The 17,852-nt window shown below is 31.3% G+C and overlaps 1 long non-coding RNA gene across 1 annotated transcript; it reads left to right on the top strand.

Annotated features, from left to right (window-relative positions):
* The first annotated feature begins 5,758 nt into the window (after positions 1-5,758).
* LOC120206964 lies at positions 5,759-7,466 on the top strand. Its single transcript, XR_005524158.1, has 4 exons — positions 5,759-5,983; positions 6,070-6,279; positions 6,583-6,771; positions 7,405-7,466. It is a non-coding gene; the product is annotated as an uncharacterized LOC120206964 (long non-coding RNA).
* The last annotated feature ends 10,386 nt before the right edge of the window (positions 7,467-17,852 follow it).

The raw sequence follows: 17,852 nt of genomic DNA on the forward strand, positions 1-17,852 counted from the left end.
AATTTATTTTATCTGTAAGTTTCCCATTCATCATTTGATTTTTTTTTTATAATATTTTATTATTTTTCTAAACGGGCAATATCCTATTCATGTCTCCTCATATTTTATATTATTAAAATAAGGTTTGAAACAAGTAAATATATTTAATTGGTTGGTCAAGTTATTCATCTTTATTTTCTTATAATAGTTTCAATTATGAATTTTAGATTTATTATTAGCATTATCCTTATTTTCTCTGAAGTATTTTCTTTTCTTCCTAACTTTTTAAACTTCTTCAATATTCAAAAAATGATAGAGGGCAATAACTGCTACTACAACGGGAGATAAAGAACTCAATACTCGAACTGTATATACCACAATCCATTCAATGCTAGACCTAAAACCCATGTACAAAGAGCCTACACTCAAGATTCATTAGTTAATTAAGTGATATTATATTATTTTATTGGATAAAGTATACAAATGATCCCTTGACTATAGCGTATTGTTTTTATTGAGTCCCTTAACTATTAAAAGTTACAAAATGGACTTCCGATTATAGGGTGTTGCTTTATTAAGTCCCTTGACTATTTTAAGTTACAAAATGATCACCCAACTATTCATTATGTTCCGAACTTGTCCTTTTCCGTTAAAAAATTGGCGATAGTCTGAGTTGAATGTTAGCTTGCTAACTGAAATATGATAAAATCTGACCTTATAATCTCAAATGACTAGCATATCTCAGTAAGCAGGTTAACGTCAAACTCAGACGATCGTTAATTTTTTAATGAAAAATCATGCGTTTTGAAATAAATATCGGGTGACCATTTTGTAACTTTTAATAATCGATAGAATTAACAAAATAACATCTTATAATCAGTGGATCATTTTATAATTTTTAATCATTAGATGACTTAACAAAATAATATGTTATAGTCGGGGTATCATTTGTTTAATTTATCTTATTTTGTTTTATGTGGATTTAAACCCCGATATTTAACTCGAAACTATAATATAATTCTACCTCCCCTTATCCTATTACATATGGGAATAAGGGTCAGTTAATTTTTTTAATAATATAACTCTACTTAATTAAAAATAAAATCCTACACGCTACCCATTCCACATTCCAGCTAGTACGGTGCCAGTTTTCATGTTGTTGTTTTTGACCCAAAATCAATCCCAGGTTTGGTACTTTATAGTACCCAACCCGACAACAGTGGTCAATTATCTTAGAAGGAAATTCCTGAAATGTTTTAATTAAGTGAATTTGAGATTTATAGAGGTCTTTATATATTTTGTGGAGGGATGATACTTTTACGCTTGTCGAGCATGAATGAGTATGATTAATGATGAATATCAATAATTAATTTATAAAATTAGTTGACCCCAACGGGTGAGGGGAATATAAGGTAGTAGGCTGCCCCCAACGGGTTGAGAGCAGCTTTCGTAGAAGAACTCTGGCAGTCAGAATTATGAATTGTCCACCGTGGGACTCGATCTCACGACCACAAGGTTAAGAGCCTTGCGCTCTCAATAATTAATTTATAAAACGTTAAATTATAAAGTACTAAACGTATAATTATAAACTAGTTAACATTTTCAATGTAACTTAATTAAAATATAAATATTTATAAAACATTAGTTTTTATAATATTATTTTAATCATAATTAGATCACATATTAATTTGGGAAATCTATAAACCCTAATTTATTTTCATAGCTTTGAAACCACTACAGTCGCCACCGGTATCATCTTTCACCACCAGCGAACAAAAAAGACTAAATCGATGACAAAAGATGATACCTGTGGTGACGGCAGCGGTGACTTCAAAGCTATAAAAATAAATTAGGGTTTATAAATTTCCCAAATTAATATTTGATCTAATTATAATTAAAATAAAATTATGAAAACTAATGTTTTATAAATATTATATTTTAATTAAATTACATTTAGATTTTTAACTAATTTATAATTATATGTTTAGTACTTTACAATTTAACGTTTTATAAATTAATTTATTGGTATTCATCATTAACCATGTTCAACCACTTTCGACCAACGTTGTAGAATTTTTCTTTGTAGATTTATTAAAGATTTGAAATATTGAAATTTAAAAATAAATTTAGGAAAATCATTTAATTTTTTATTTAAAAGCTAAAAGGGTCTAATATGTAAGAGGGTCAAAGCTTGTAAGCCCTCAAAAGCTTACATTTTAAGTTATACCTTTGTTTCTAAAGTTATTATGAAGATTATAACATTTTCGGTTGTCAATAGAAAATGATAATAATAATGTAACATTTTAGATTACATCAAATCTAAAATATTATGTTTTTTTATTACATTATCGGTTTCACCTATTTTTACCGTTTTTAACATTAAGTTGTAGTTTTTTAAACTTTCCCTTGATCAATCTGTATAACATAAAAGGAAACATAAATCAGCAGGTAATGACGGCTCAACCTGACGTCCATACAATTTACCATTAATATATATATTATTTTTTTTAAAAAAATTAAAAGTATGAATCAAGTTATTTTAGTGGTTAAAGAGGTATTGAGTTTGAGCACCAATGTTTATATAAATTTTTGAACTTTTTTTATCAAATAATTTAGAATCTTTAAAGCATATATTATCTTATAATCATCTAAATTTAATAAAAAATTATTATTTATTAATTTTTAATAGTCAACATTTTAAAAATTCGATCATAATTATTTTAAATGTCATTTAACCCTTTTGTATGATGAATTTGAAGTTAATTCGGTCCTCCATTATTTTATCCGTCGCACCTTTGATGATCACGTGAACAAATTTATATTTTCCAGCATGTTCTCATTTTTCATAGTCGGTGTCGTTTTCTTTCAAGCCAAACAACTAGGGCTGGTCAATTCAGCTAACATTACAGATCTGATCTTTGCCCATATTTGTTTAGATTTTCCACTCTGTTTTGACTTACTAAACCTCCTTGTCCATCTGTTCTTTGTTGTTGTTATTGGTGATTTTCACACCCAAAGTCAAGGCAGAATAGGACCGTTGGTGGCATTTTTGACCCTTTGTTGCAGGTGGGCATTTGGTCCTTGTTCAACCCCCTAGGTCGGTGTCTTTGTTTTTTGAGCACTTGGGAAATGGCGACCTTGTATCACTCCACGAGGTTAAGGCACTACTGCGGCAGCTTGAGCCAATAAACGGATTTTGCCTTTTTCCCATTTCTCCATGGCCAAAATCAAGTCTATTTTTCAAAATCGGATAAACTACGCATTTAGTATCTAAACTATCAGTTTTGATCAATTTTAGTATCTAAACTTTCATTTTTTTTTTCAAAATCATATCTAACGTTTAGTTTTTATTTTATTTTTACACCCCGGCTGACGTGACATAACTTCGGTGGACGGACGAGCAATCAAAATGGTGGATCACGAGAAAATGATTAGTTGATCAACATAGTCTAGTTTCAAAGACCATTGGATGGTGGTACATGGAGATTGGAGGATGAAAAAATCGAAGAGTTTATCGTCGATTTGGAGAGATTGATGCGTTTTTCGGTGAAATAGAGACTGGAATCGAATTCAAGAGGTTGAAAAGATGCGAACTAAAAAGTTTGGGCTTTATCAACCGACAAACACCGCGGACGGCGATTGTAGATACGATGCCCGACGAGTTTATCCATTAAGTTTTTAACGGCAATGTACTAAAATGAAACAAAAACTAAACAATATGTATAATTTTAAAGAAAATAAAAATTTAGGTACTAAATACATAGTTTACCTTATAATTTATCTGATGAGATCATTTCCACCTCGACCAATTAATTGTTGGTGAAAAGATTCAACCTACGAGTAGTCATTATGACTTGATGATATAACCTATAATAAGTCAATGTGATCAGTCATTTACTATCTAATAGACAGATCTATTTTATTTATCAACCTTTAAGTAGTCATAATGGTTCTACACCTAACATCAATATTAAAAATTAATATATAAACTTCTATAATATATATAAATGAAATTTCATCTTCTTATTTTTCTTATTCTTTTTCTTCATTTGGATTCTCTCTTTTAAGATTTTCTTTTATATATTTATCAAGAACATTATCGATTAATTATCATATAATTACTTATTATAATTTTTTGTCTAAATCACAATGATTGAACCGTCTATAATCATCGTGGTTATTTTACCCTTCTCACGTGCCATGCATTTTTACTATTCCGTTCCAAGAAATATTCATTTATTTTTAAAATAATAATAAGAATATTATTTAGATAATAAATTTGGATGTACAACGTTATTTGAATACAAAATAGGCTTGAATAATAATATTTTAGAGTTTATTAAGTTCATTTTGAATTTCAGGGGAATAATAAATCTAATTTTAACCCATAAATTATTTAAATTCATAATATGTGAAAATGAAATATTACCCAAAACCCTACTAAAAACAAAATTAAAGAAGCTCTCAATGAGGTGGATATCAATCTTTGTCATGAGAACAACGTACTTAATTTTTGACACAAACCCATTAAATTTAATAAATTATTAAATGATTAGGCATGTTTAAAACAATAAAACATGACATATTTATATTTAATGTTTTAAGATATTTAATAAATAATTTGAGATAGGTACTTGTATTCACGTTATTAGTTGCATCAATTACTATGCAATTTGAATGAGAGGTGTTGCCATTATTATGCAAAATCCAAACCCTTCTCAGATCTTTGAGAACCCCCAACAATTGGCTTTTCAGTCTCTATAATAAATTATAGATTTAATTAATTTAATTTTAATTATTATTCTTATATTTTTCAATTTTAAAAATCCTAATTATAATTTAAATAGGTATATTAAATTAATTGAATCAAATCTTACTTTTATCTCTTTAATATTTGTTGATGAAAATTAAATTTTTATTTTTTAAATTACTTTTTATTAGTTTGAGATGATTATAAGGTGTATATGTTTAGAATTTTTTTAGTTTATTGACAATGAACGCACACATGTTACAAACACAGTTGCTGAAACCCAATGTATATAAGGAGAATAGCATTATCTTTTATCACTGAAATGGTTGAATAAATTTAAAATATAATATTAAAATTAATCAAATAATATAAAGTTGAATAAGAATTTAACCCTCACCCAAGTCTAAGTGAACTGTTAATACACTCAACCTTAGGGAGGGTCATGGCCGGGTTTTCGGTCCAATCGACTTAATCTAAAAATTATATTCTCTAGCTAATTCAAATTCAACCCGAAAAATATATATCTTTCACTCGACATGTACCCGCCCATCCTTTTGATATAAAATTCAAATCCGACCACATTTGAAATAATATATTTATAAAAAAATATTACTTTTATTCAATGAAAATAGATATTTAATTGAAAAAATAATATATAAAGAGGTGTTATTAAAAGTATCTCTAAATATATAAGATAAAATTACATATTTTTTAGGTCAAGTTGGGTTGGATATTTTTCATCTTAAATCTAAACTGGATCAGAACATAACCTCTAAAAAATCTGACCAAACCTAATAATGCCAAATTTTTTTAGAACATAAGATTAAATCGAATCGAATTAAAATCTGTCAAATTCATATCACGTGTGCATTCAATACTCAACCTGCATTCTTTCAAGTCCCATTTTTCTGACTCGACGCGTGAAACGAATTAAACAAGGAATAAACATTTACATTTATTAGAACGAGGAAAAGTTGACAAACAAGTAGACTTCCTTCCCTATTTTTTTACATTCCTTTTAGTTTTTAGGACACAAAAGTGAATCAAAGGCTCAGAAAACTCTGTTGTTGGTTTTTTCTGCAGATTCTCCTCTTCAAAGTAATTTCTGAAACCATACCTTCTATCTTCTGTAGCTTTCTTCACAATCCCCATATCTCTTCTTTTCTCTCATTCCCTTTTAAAACACACCCCTTTCCAAGTCCAATATTTTTCCTCTAACCAGTAACTGTCGACCCCAACAACCCCACTATGGATGTAAGTTGAAAAAAAAATCTTCGAATCTTGAATGGACCTGTTGTTTAAAGCTAATTCTCTGATGAGTTTTGTTCTTTTTTTATCAGGATTATTGTAAGAGAAGTGGGCAGATTCCAGCATTTGGAGAGTGGGACTATGCGAATGAGTTGCCTATTACTCATACTTCGAATGTGCTAGACAAGCTGGTTGATTCGGTTCAGCTCTTCGTCTGGTGAATCCAATCCTTATGTCCTCCCCACGACTTGTATCAAGTTGATTCAAGGAAACGTTCTTGTGATCTTCCTCCTTCTACAAAGGTCAGTTTGCTCTTCTTCAACCCTTTTTATGAAAGAAATTATGGGATTTCTTATTTTTGTACTACTGTTGTTCATATAGAAAAATTCTTACATAAAACATCTTTGTAAAGCACTAATCTGTCCTCAAGACCTTTGTGGGAATTTTTCCGGTCACCCCTTTAAAATTTAAATTTTTTATATATTTAAATATTTTTATTAAAAATATATTTTTATCACTTAAAATTTAATAAGTTCTCTTTTACCTAAACTTTTATAAATTCGTTTATCGTAATATAAAATTTATGCGTTCGTCACGGATAATAGGCGACGGAAAAAGAGAAAAAGAAGGGAGGGAGAGTCTGTGACGTGACCGAACCGCCAAGGAAATATCACAGTACGACAAGATATTGTAAGCAGCTTAAATACGACGACGTTGCTCCCAATCCCAAGAGAGTGCCTGTTGATGAAGATCTCTACAAAATCCCACCTGAGCTCCTTCGCTCTTCCAAGCTAGTAAGTCCCTGATTTTTCAAAGGGTAACCTGTCTATTTATTCATTCTTCTGTTGTGGTGGTTCTGTTTTAGTTGCGTAATGATTTCGTTTTTTTAAATATTATATTTTGATTATGTTTTAATCACTTGTCATTAAAAAATTAACAGTAATACTATCATACCACCATAAGATAATAACATGTCATTATTAGTAAAAATTGACTAAATTGCTCGTGTGGGGGTGTTGGAGAAAATAATTGACTCATATTAGGTCTCGTCGAATTACTTTTTGAGATGGTATAATCATTACAGTCACAGAAAAGACGTTAGGAATACAATGTGTCTTCCTCATTTTTCACGTTATTAAAATGCTAAAATTGCCAAGATTATTAAAGGAACAAAGCAGAAGTCGCACTGTAGTCGTCATGTCTTCCGGAAGACGTTTTGTATTCTCGGCGTCTTTCAATGAGCGTTGCAACAATCACACTATGTTAAAAAAATAATTTCAACGACAACTTATATGAGCAATTTTGCCGGTAAAAATTATAACGTTTAACAGTTATGTTTACAGTTGTATTATTTCTTACATGTTCTTTTAAAGACGTTGAAGTGGAAACTCAAAGGTTTAGGTTTTTCTCTTTGTAATGGGATGCAGGAGAAGATGTGGGGATTCTTTTCTTGCTTGGTGCCAGCTTGTGCAACATGAAGCTCTCAGAATTTGATCTTTATATAGAAAATAGAAAGATATGTAGTAGTCTTCATTTTTTGTTTCAACAAAAAACTCGTAGTCTTCATAATAAAAGAGAATATTAATCTTCTTAAAAGTTGTTTAAACAATTGCATTTGTAGAGTGTGTGTTATCAATAATTTTTGAACATATATTACTTTGTAATCACCTTAAACTAATCACTTTAAACTATTAAAAAATATAAGACAAGGTCCATTATAAAAAAAAGGTAAACTACACATTTAGTATCTTAACTATTACTTTTGTTCCAAAATTATATCTAGCGCTATATTTTTTGTCACCTACTGTTAAAAAATTAACGAAGATGTTGATGTGTCATCATAAGGTAATGCTACATCATCATTTATTTTTTTTAAATGTCACATTACTAGTTATGTTAATTTTTACCAGTGGATAACCAAAATAAAACCAAAACATAAAATTATATATAATTTTAAAAAAAAATTAATAATTAAGTGACTAAAACAAAACAAAAGTGATAATTAAGATGCTAAATATATAGGTTACCCAAAAATATAATACGGAGTATATGATTAAATAAAGAAGACTCGAATAATGAAGGGCTAATTTATTTAAAGAAAATAAAAATGAGCCCTTCCCATTCTGCCACCGCTCGTACTTTATAATTATAAATTACATCATTAGCTACAAAATTTAACGTTTATATATAAATTTATTAGGTGATCTCATAGTTGAAAAAAAAGTTATTTTATTTGAGGTTTTGAGTTTAAGCAGTTATATTTATAGGGATAGACTTACGCAGAGGCGATCGTCTCCTTAAAAATTTTAAATTTTATATATTTTAGACATTTTCTAATAAAATTCTATTTTCTCCTCCTAAAATTTTATAAGTTTGTTTTCCCTTTAATTTTTATAAGTTTACCATCCTTAACATAAAATTTGCATCCGTCCTAGGATATGTATACGTTACCAATTGATTAAGAAAATTCTAAATAGATACTAGCACGTAATCACCCTAAATTATTTATAAAAAACGTTTGAATCGTAATTAAATAATGCAGTATTTAATATTAACGTGAAAATTATTTTTTTAAATTTTTATCTTATATGAAATTGTCTTTTTATCTCATCTACGTGATGAAATTTATTTATTTTTTCATTTATTTTTAGTCATTGTTGAACAATCGTTTTTCTTTAACATATTGTACGGTTATTTTAAATACAAATGAATTCGTCTTATCGTTTTTTATTATTTTATCAGTTTAATTTTTATTTTTAAGGTTTGTGGTTTTGATGGGTTTAAGAGATTTAAGGTGTTCATCTAAAAAAGTTTATGATGAGAAGCATTCTTTTAAGAAGACGAATAATATATCTTAAAATTAATTTTCATTAAAAAGTCATCAGACGATGTCATAATTTAAAACGTTGAAGTTTAGATAAATTTTCATCGATTTTAAATAAATTTTATAAAAAATTAAATCTAAAAAAATAATGGAGATAAATGCATATATTTTGACATCAACTATGTAATCACATTAATCTCTCACGTCTTATCATCTTTGATGGAAAATATTGTTTATAGATTTTTTAGTGTAACCTTTTTATTTTAATAGCTCATGAGGATTACAAGATAATTTTTATTTATAATCTTTTTTGTTATTAATAATATATATAGCCTACAAATATAAATGTTTACAATATAAAATTTTTTAGTTTTACACATATTTATGACAGTTAGACGAGTGAAAATAGATAACTGAGGTTGACTCATTATTTTTTTCAGTGAATATCTTCTCATTTCCTACTGTTAATCTCACTCATCTAATAGTCCGTAGATATAATAATTTATAATAATAAAATTCGTATAATATTTATTTAATATATTTTTTCAAATAAAGTATATTAGATATCGTTGAGTTATATACAAATGATCATTTTCGTCAATAAAGTTTAAAAAATTATAAAATACTTATTAAATTTATTAAAAGATTATAAAATTATTAATAAATTTATCTAAATACTATAAAATAATTATATATATATTATCAAACTTTTATAATTTATTACAACATTATAGTGACTATTTTGTAATAATTCATTACATTTAATGACATTTTATAATTTTTAAAAAATTAATAGAAAAAATGGTTATTTGAGTATAGTTTAAAAAATCAGTTTATTTTATATTTCAGTTTTTTTTAGCAGTCTACAGACGTTAAAAAACAAACAGTCTTCTTCTTGCAGACTGCAGACTTTTGGTACACCTCTTCTGCTGCAGATGCCTGCAGATGTTGTCCGCAGACTGCAGACCTTTTACCTCTGCAAAAACAAACACCACCTAACAGTCCGGCGACAAGCGAGAACCGAGTAGACTAAAATTTTTGAATTTAAGAAAAGGTGGTGAAATTTAGATTTTGGACAAACTTGATTTGGAGTCGTCATCAACCTTTGAGATAGGTAACTCGAACACCCAAAACTATCATTTTTAATGAACTTTAAAAAAAACATTTAAAAGGTAAGAAATATGGTCTATGTTTCACCAAAGTTTCATTTTTAAGAGTTCGGGAATAAATTACGCATGGAGAAGTATAAACACCCCACAAAGTCCAAACTTGATACCCAAATGATTATATGTTGTCTAAATACTGGAATTGCAAACTCTGACATATTTAAGTTATGATCCTTTTGTTCATTCGAATTTAGTTTGAAATGAGTGAATTTCATTAAAATGGTTTTTGATTGAGAAAGAAGAATTGATTCACTCAAACTTGTTCAAAAGGATGTCCTTTCGATTCAAGAAAATCAACGAAGATCGTCATCTTTTAGAGTTAGGATGCTAACTTGTTAATTCTCCCCAAATCAAAACAACATTGCCTTCAAAATTATTAAAACTAAAAACACAATGACAAGTAATAAATGCAATGGATGCAACAATTAAAGAGAACGAATATGCTTTTGTAGAATAATTAATTTCTAATATATATATATATATATACTCAAAAAGATTATTATTATTATTAAAAGAGAAACTACATCATTTTGTACGAACAATCTTTGAAAATACACTTCCCTTTTAGTTGGGATACTTTTTCAAGCATTCCCCTCACAAAATAATGTTTCTTTAATTTCATTGATATATTTTTTAAAAAGAGTATAATATTATATTAATTTTCAAGAAATGCTCGGATAAAAAGAATGTTTTTTGTACGAACAATCATCGAAAATATACTTCCTTTATAGTTATGAGACTTTTCCACGGATTCCCCTCACGAAAGACATTGCCTAACTTTTTTTTGATATTAAAAATAAAATAAAAATAAAAATTATAAAATAAAAAAATAGGATATAAAAAAGGACTTTTGTGTGAAAAATCCTCGGAGACACATTTCCCTTATAGTTGGGAGATGTCTTAATAGATTTCCCTCACAATGAAATTTATCTTTCATATATGTGAAAAAATATTGTGATTTATAATAAAATAAAGTTCAAATAATAATATAAGTAACATAAAGATATGTGCATATAAAAGAGTAGTGACCATATTGAACAAATAAAAAATAGCAATGATTAAATAACAAAATCAATAGGCATTAACTAAAGATCAAATCGAACATAAACAGAAATATTTAGGACTAAACACACTATAAACCCATAAATATTCTTATTTCTTACTAGGGGCAGCAATAATAAAGCCAAACAAGTTCAATTTTGAGTCTAAAATACAAACCAAATATTTGCTCTCTAATAACATAAATAAGGGACTTACATGAATACTTTGTAAATTAACAGCCAAGATTAAAACACAACGTAAATATAATAAATAATAAATAAGGCTGAAATATAAACAATTAAAACATAGGCACCAGTAATAAATAAACCACAAGTAATATTGATGACTAGAATCGAATGAAATGCAAATTAGGATGCATAAATGGAAATACAGAAAATTAAGTGTTGGAAATTTAAAGGACCAAAATTAAAGGTTTGAAATTAAAGAGGCAGAAAAATAAAATGCTGGAAATTAAAGAGCTGGAATGATAATAGCATATATATTAGATTGCATGAAAATTAAAGTTATGAGGTTATTTTTAATGTTTTACCAGTACCATAAATAATATGGATCATACCCTGGGTGAGTCACCACAAAGTCGTGAATTAAATTCAAATAACAAAAGAAGTTAACGGGTTAGTGCGAACAATAAAAACTAAAAGAGTTAGCTCGAACAATAAAAATAAAAGAGTTAGCGGGTTAGTGTTAGAATTTTACACGGAACGTAAATAATGCAGATCATACCCCGGGACAGGTCACCGCAAAGTAATATAATTAATTTGAATGTTAGGAATAATTTAAAGGGAAGTCAGTGACTAAAATTTAAAAAATGAAAATAGAGTGCTAAAATTAAAACAAATAAAACATGAATATGACAAATCAGTGGCCAAATTGAAAAATAATTAAAATTACATGCTAAAATTAGAATAAATAAAAAATGCATAGATTCGATGACCATAATGCAAAAACGCGCAAAAAACAGATAGGTGTGAGCATGATTTTCCTATTTTCTTTAATATATATTCATCTTTTTAGCCATTTTATGTAAAAACTAAACCTAACCTCCATTTTCATTTCTTTTCTTTTCTCTCAAAGCCTCTCTTCTTCCTCTCCACCGAATAGCCCTTCTAAGTAGGGATGGCAAACGGGTACAATTTCGTGGATTCCGCACCGCACCCGCTCCAATTGGGGCGGGGATGGGTATAATTTTAGTAGGTAGTGGGCGGTGTGGATTTAGAAATTGATACCTGTCGCGGGTAGTGGGCGGGTAATGGGTTTGAGTCATTACCCGCCCCGCATCCGCATGCCCAGCTAAATATCCATTAAATTTTGGACCATTATAAATTTAGGTGTAATTTTAGAGACTAATTTATAAATTCTAAATTATATAAGATATATTTATAAATTCTAAATTATATAAGATATAACATATAATTTAACCAAATATTAGGGATATTTAGTCTTAATATGATCTCTTCTGTAGTCTTAATCTTGTTACTGCGCCGATATTTCCTGGTCTCCACTCTTCAGGTACGTTTCTTCTTTTTCTTTAATCTTTAATCTTTAGTCTCTGTGCCTCAAATCTACAAAAACCCAACTTTGATTCCTATATTTTGCTTGTTTCTCGAGCAGAAAAAATAAAGGAAAAAAAGGCGTTTCCTTTATGTTCCATTGTTTGCTTTATTTTCATTGGTTTTTCATATATCAAGAACCATTAATTACTTGCTCTCCAGATGTAACATCCTCCATGCCGGGTTAGTGATTAATTTGCAAAGTTTCAACATTTGGTGATTAAAGTAGAATAATTATATAGTTTAAAAATAAAGGTTAGTAAATATGAAATGAAGGTGAGGACCAAATGGTCATTTGTAAGGAAAAAATTATAATTAAAAAAAATGTTATGGGGTTATATTATAAACCACGTGGGGCATTAGGTTTCCAGAATCCTCTCATTTCTTCTTCCTTCTTTCTTATCTTCTTCTCTTCCTTCTCCAAACGTGGAGCTTGCAAGTAAAGGTAAGAATCTGAACCTTGGTAGTTTCTTTGATTTTTAAGATTGGAAATGAAAGTTGGATTATATAAGCTAAAGGAAAGCTTATATGACATTTAAGACAACAAGATAAGTGTTTTAGAGATAGATTTGGAAAATGAGTTTTTAGATGAAATTTTGATATGGATGAGTTTTGATGTTTGAATAAGATTTTGACTTGTCAATAAGTTAATTAAGAAGTATGAAGTAATAGAATTGAATTAGAACAAGTTGGAATTGGAGTAGATTCTTCAATTCTATATGGATGAGTAGTTTTCTTAGTTTTAGAGGTATTGAATGAATAATAATTAGTTAAGTAAGTGTATGAAAGCTAAGAGTATTAAAGGGAGTGAAATATGTATATTTGAGCTGAAAGGAAAGGATTTCGAGCTCAAAATAGGATTTTCGGGTAGGGGAATCGGTACCCATTCAAGGGGAACCGATACCCCCTCAACGAATATGAATTTCCAGAAGCTAGAGGGAATCGATACCCCCAGGGGGGGAATCGATTCCCATGAGAAAAAAAAGAAAGAAAAGAAAGAAAGACTAAGCTATAAATTCCTTAAATTAGTAAGCTATTAAAGCTTAATTTCAAGACATAGACATCTGATGATCATCTTGAAAATTATGTTTATGTAGATACCGAGCCTACTCGAGTTCGGGAACAATCTACAAGTAGGATCGATCGAGGAAAAGCCAAAGAAGTATAGGTGAGTATAGGCATAGCATGATTATAGAAATATCCTGCATTCTAGACTTGTGATAAGTCTAGATTTATATCTTGAACATGAGCATATTCTGTATTATGAGACATGACATGAGTTCATATAAAATTATATGACATGAATATGTGGGAAAATTATGAGCTATGTGAAAAGGTAAGAAATTACATGTCTACGCGATATAGACTACGTGAAATGTAAAAGCCCATGTTATGTAGATGAGAACTATAGGTATAGTTGGCATGCCAAGGGTAGAGGGTCTACGCGGTCCTTCAGGACATATGTATATTCTTTGGAACATGTGTGAGGTCTTGAAAGACACATACTTGATCCTTAGTATATGTATATGATTCTTAAGGAATTCTATGTGGTCCTTATGGACATCATTATATGGCACTACGGTGCAATTCTACGCGGTCCTTCGGGATATATATATTCTGTGGAACATGTGTGAAGTCTTGGAAAGACACATACTGATCCCTAGTATATGTATATGATCTTAAGGAATTATATGTGGTCCTTAGGGACATATTATATGGCACTACGGTGCAATTCTACGCGGCACTTCGGTGCATTTATACGAGCTGTGGTGACAGCATAGTGCACAACCTCACATTACTCAGATACCTTAGGTTCTCAATATGCTATCATGGGCCAATAAACTTATTCATACAAAGTTATGAATGTTAAAGTCATACGCTTACAGGTATGGATATTGATGATGTAGACTACATGATTAAGTACATGTTGCATCTCATTTCATATGATCATGACATGTTCATTACACTGCCTGGTTATTATTATTACATTGCCTCACTAAGTCGATGACTTAGCGTGTGAGTGTTTCACACGTAGGATCCGAGAACATAGACAAGACAGGTGAAGCAGCTTGACAGCATTACTCCTACAACCACCATATCAGAAGCAACTTAATCAGTAGGTCATTTTGTTATGTAAATGGCAGTTGGCATGTAATTAAAGGGTTAAGTGTGTATGCTCGAATATTTGGTAAACTTATTACAATATGTATATTATCGTATTTTCTTAATATAAGTCCAAATATTTTGCTATTATTTGTTAAGAGTTGTGTTTCAAAGTCAATGTAGTATCTCTGACTCATATCCGGGTCGGGTATGGGTTGGGGGTGTTACATTTAATGGTATCAGAGCTATGGTTTAGCCGATTCTAGGCATAAACCAGAGTCTATAGAGTCTTTAAATGGAATACATGCCAAAATAGTGAGAACTTTGATCTGGTATAGTATGAGTATGTTGTTTTGCTAATAGAACAATGTGTTTATTCTTATTAGATGTCCGGACATAATAGCTCCCGAAGTGAAGCGGGAGAAGAATAGGCATGCTGAAAGCAGTAATTCGCCTGCCCTGGCCAGGCAGGGTGAAGAACAGGCATCTCAAGGAGTGCATGTGCAAGATCAAGATACGTTCTTCAGAACGTTAGACGCTATTCTGACGCGTCTTCAACCTCCTGCTCCACTAACTCAAAGAATTAATGTAGCAAAAGAGTTGAGAGGGTTAGGAGCTCCCGAATTTAAGGGAAAAGCTGAGGAAGGTCCAGTGTCAGCGGATCTTTGGTTGAATGATTTGAAAATCATGTTAGATGGTCTCCACTGTTCCGAAGTGGAGAAATTAGATGGAGTTGTATCTTTATTGGGGGGTCAGGCGAGGATATGGTGGACGAACGTCACCATGAGGATGTCAACCGATCAGTTGACTTGGTCTTTGTTTTTAGAAGAATTTAAAAACAAGTATTGGAGATCAGTTTATCGGACAATGAAGCAGGAGTTATGAATTTGAAGCAGATGAACCGCTCTGTATATGAGTACGAATGTGAGTTTAATAAGCTGAGCAGGTTTGCAGCTGAGCTTGTGCCTACTGAAAAAGATGCTTGCGAATGGTTCGTGGAGGGCTTGCGCCCTAGACTTAAAGAAATGTTAATAGTATTAAACCTGTCCTCGTTCCAGGAGGTGATCAATCGTGCAAAAGCTCTTGAAAGGGCTCAGAATGAATGATTTGGGGACTCAAGAGTTCAGACATCAAAGAGGATGACTACTTCTTCTAGCTCAGTACCAACAAAAAGGGGAAGAGACTCGGGATTTCGATCACAAACTAGATCAGAATCAGTTGCATCGTCTGCTAGGGGAGCAAGTAAGGCGAGACCTAGACAGACGCAGTCAGTGGAATCTGGTGCTGGGAGATCTACTCCGAGTCAAGGGAGACAGTGTCAGCACTGTGGGAAAAACCATTATGGGGCTTGTCGTATGGCTGCTGGGACTTGTTTTCGATGCGGAGATGCCGGACATTTTATCCGGGATTGCCCTTTGATTGTTGGTGAGCCTGCACCATCTGGAAGAGTTGGTTCTTCCTCACAAAGAGGACGAGGAAGAGGCAGAGGAAGGAACCCGTCTGAATTCTCTGCTCAACCTGAAGTTCGATCCATGCTCGGGTATACAATCTAAAGACAAGTGAAGACCGTGATGACCCTGATATTATAGCAGGTACTTTTCAGTTGTTTGATAAATTAGTATTGGTACTGATTGATACGGGTTCTAATTATTCTTATATTACAAGTAAGTTAGTAAAGGAGTTGGGGATTCCCTTAGAAGCTACGAGTAATGAGATTATAGTAACAACTCCGTTAGGCTATAGTGCCCGGGTGAATAAAGTCTGTAAGGGGTGTCCCATAAAGGTTCAGGGAATTGAATTCCTGCTAATTGATGGAATTACCCTTTGACGAGTTTGAAGTGATTCTGGGAATGGATTGGTTGTTCCGTTATTATGGAGATTAGTTGCAGATTGAAAAAGGTAACTCTGAAAAGTCCAGAAGGAAACAGAGATAAGTGTGAGCAGTGAAAAGTTAATCCTTAGCAAATGTAATATCAGTGATGTCTGCCAAGAATTATTGTTACAAGGATGTCAGGGTTTTCTTGCAAATGTGATTGATTCAAGAGCTCAAGAGAAAAGGTTAGAGGAGATTTCAATAGTTCGAGAATTCCCTAAAGTTTTCCCGGCTGAGTTGCCAGGATTACCTCCGGATAGAGAGGTAGAATTCCAAATTGAAATAATGTCGGGAACAGCTCCGATTGCAATGGCACATTATCGAATGGCTCCGAAAGAATTGCAAGAGTTAAAGAATCAATTACAAGAGTTGCTAGAGAAGGGATTTATCCGACCAAGTGTATCACCTTGGGGAGCTCCGGTGTTATTTGTTAAAAAGAATGATGGATCAATGCGTCTTTGCATTGACTATCGACAGCTCAATAAGGTGACCATCAAGAACAAGTATCCCCTTCCGCGCATTGATGACTTGTTTGATCAACTAAAAGGAGCTTCGGTATTTTCGAAGATCGATCTACGTTCGGGTTATCATAAATTGAAGATCCAGGAGAAAGATATTCCGAAGACAGCTTTCAGAACGAGATATGGTCATTATGAATTCGTAATGCCATTCGGAGTAACGAATGCACCTGCTGCTTTCATGGATCTCATGAACAGGATTTTTCAGCCCTATTGGACCAGTTTGTGTTGTCTTTATTGATGACATACTGGTTACTCGAAGTCCATTGAAGAGCACAGAAACATTTGAGCCTAGTTTTGCAAAGTCTCAGGGATAAAAATCTCTATGCGAAATTGTCTAAATGTGAATTTTGGCTAGACGAAGTAATTTCTTAGGGCATGTGATCTCGGCAGTTGGGATTAGAGTAGACCCTCAGAAGGTTAAAGCTATAATGGATTGGGAAGTTCCTAAGAATTTGTCTGAAGTTCGGAGTTTTCTTGGACTTGCCGGTTACTATCGAAGATTCGTTAAGAATTTTTCGATGATTGTGCTGCCTCTAACAAAGCTAATGAGAAAGAGTACCATTTGTTTGGACTTCTGAATGTCAAGAAAGTTTCGAAGCTTTAAAGAGAATTCTGACGGAAAATCGATATTGGTTCAACCGGAATCTGGCAAGAATTTTGTAGTATACAGTGACGCATCCCATAACGGGTTGGGGTGTGTATTAATGCAAGAAGGAAAAGTGGTAGCGTACGCATCGAGACAGTTGAAACACATGAAAGGAATTACCCCACTCATG

The sequence above is a fragment of the Hibiscus syriacus genome, unplaced genomic scaffold (assembly GCF_006381635.1).
Source record: "Hibiscus syriacus cultivar Baekdansim isolate YM2019G1 unplaced genomic scaffold, ASM638163v2 tig00014213_pilon, whole genome shotgun sequence".
NCBI classification, from domain to species: Eukaryota; Viridiplantae; Streptophyta; class Magnoliopsida; order Malvales; family Malvaceae; genus Hibiscus; species Hibiscus syriacus.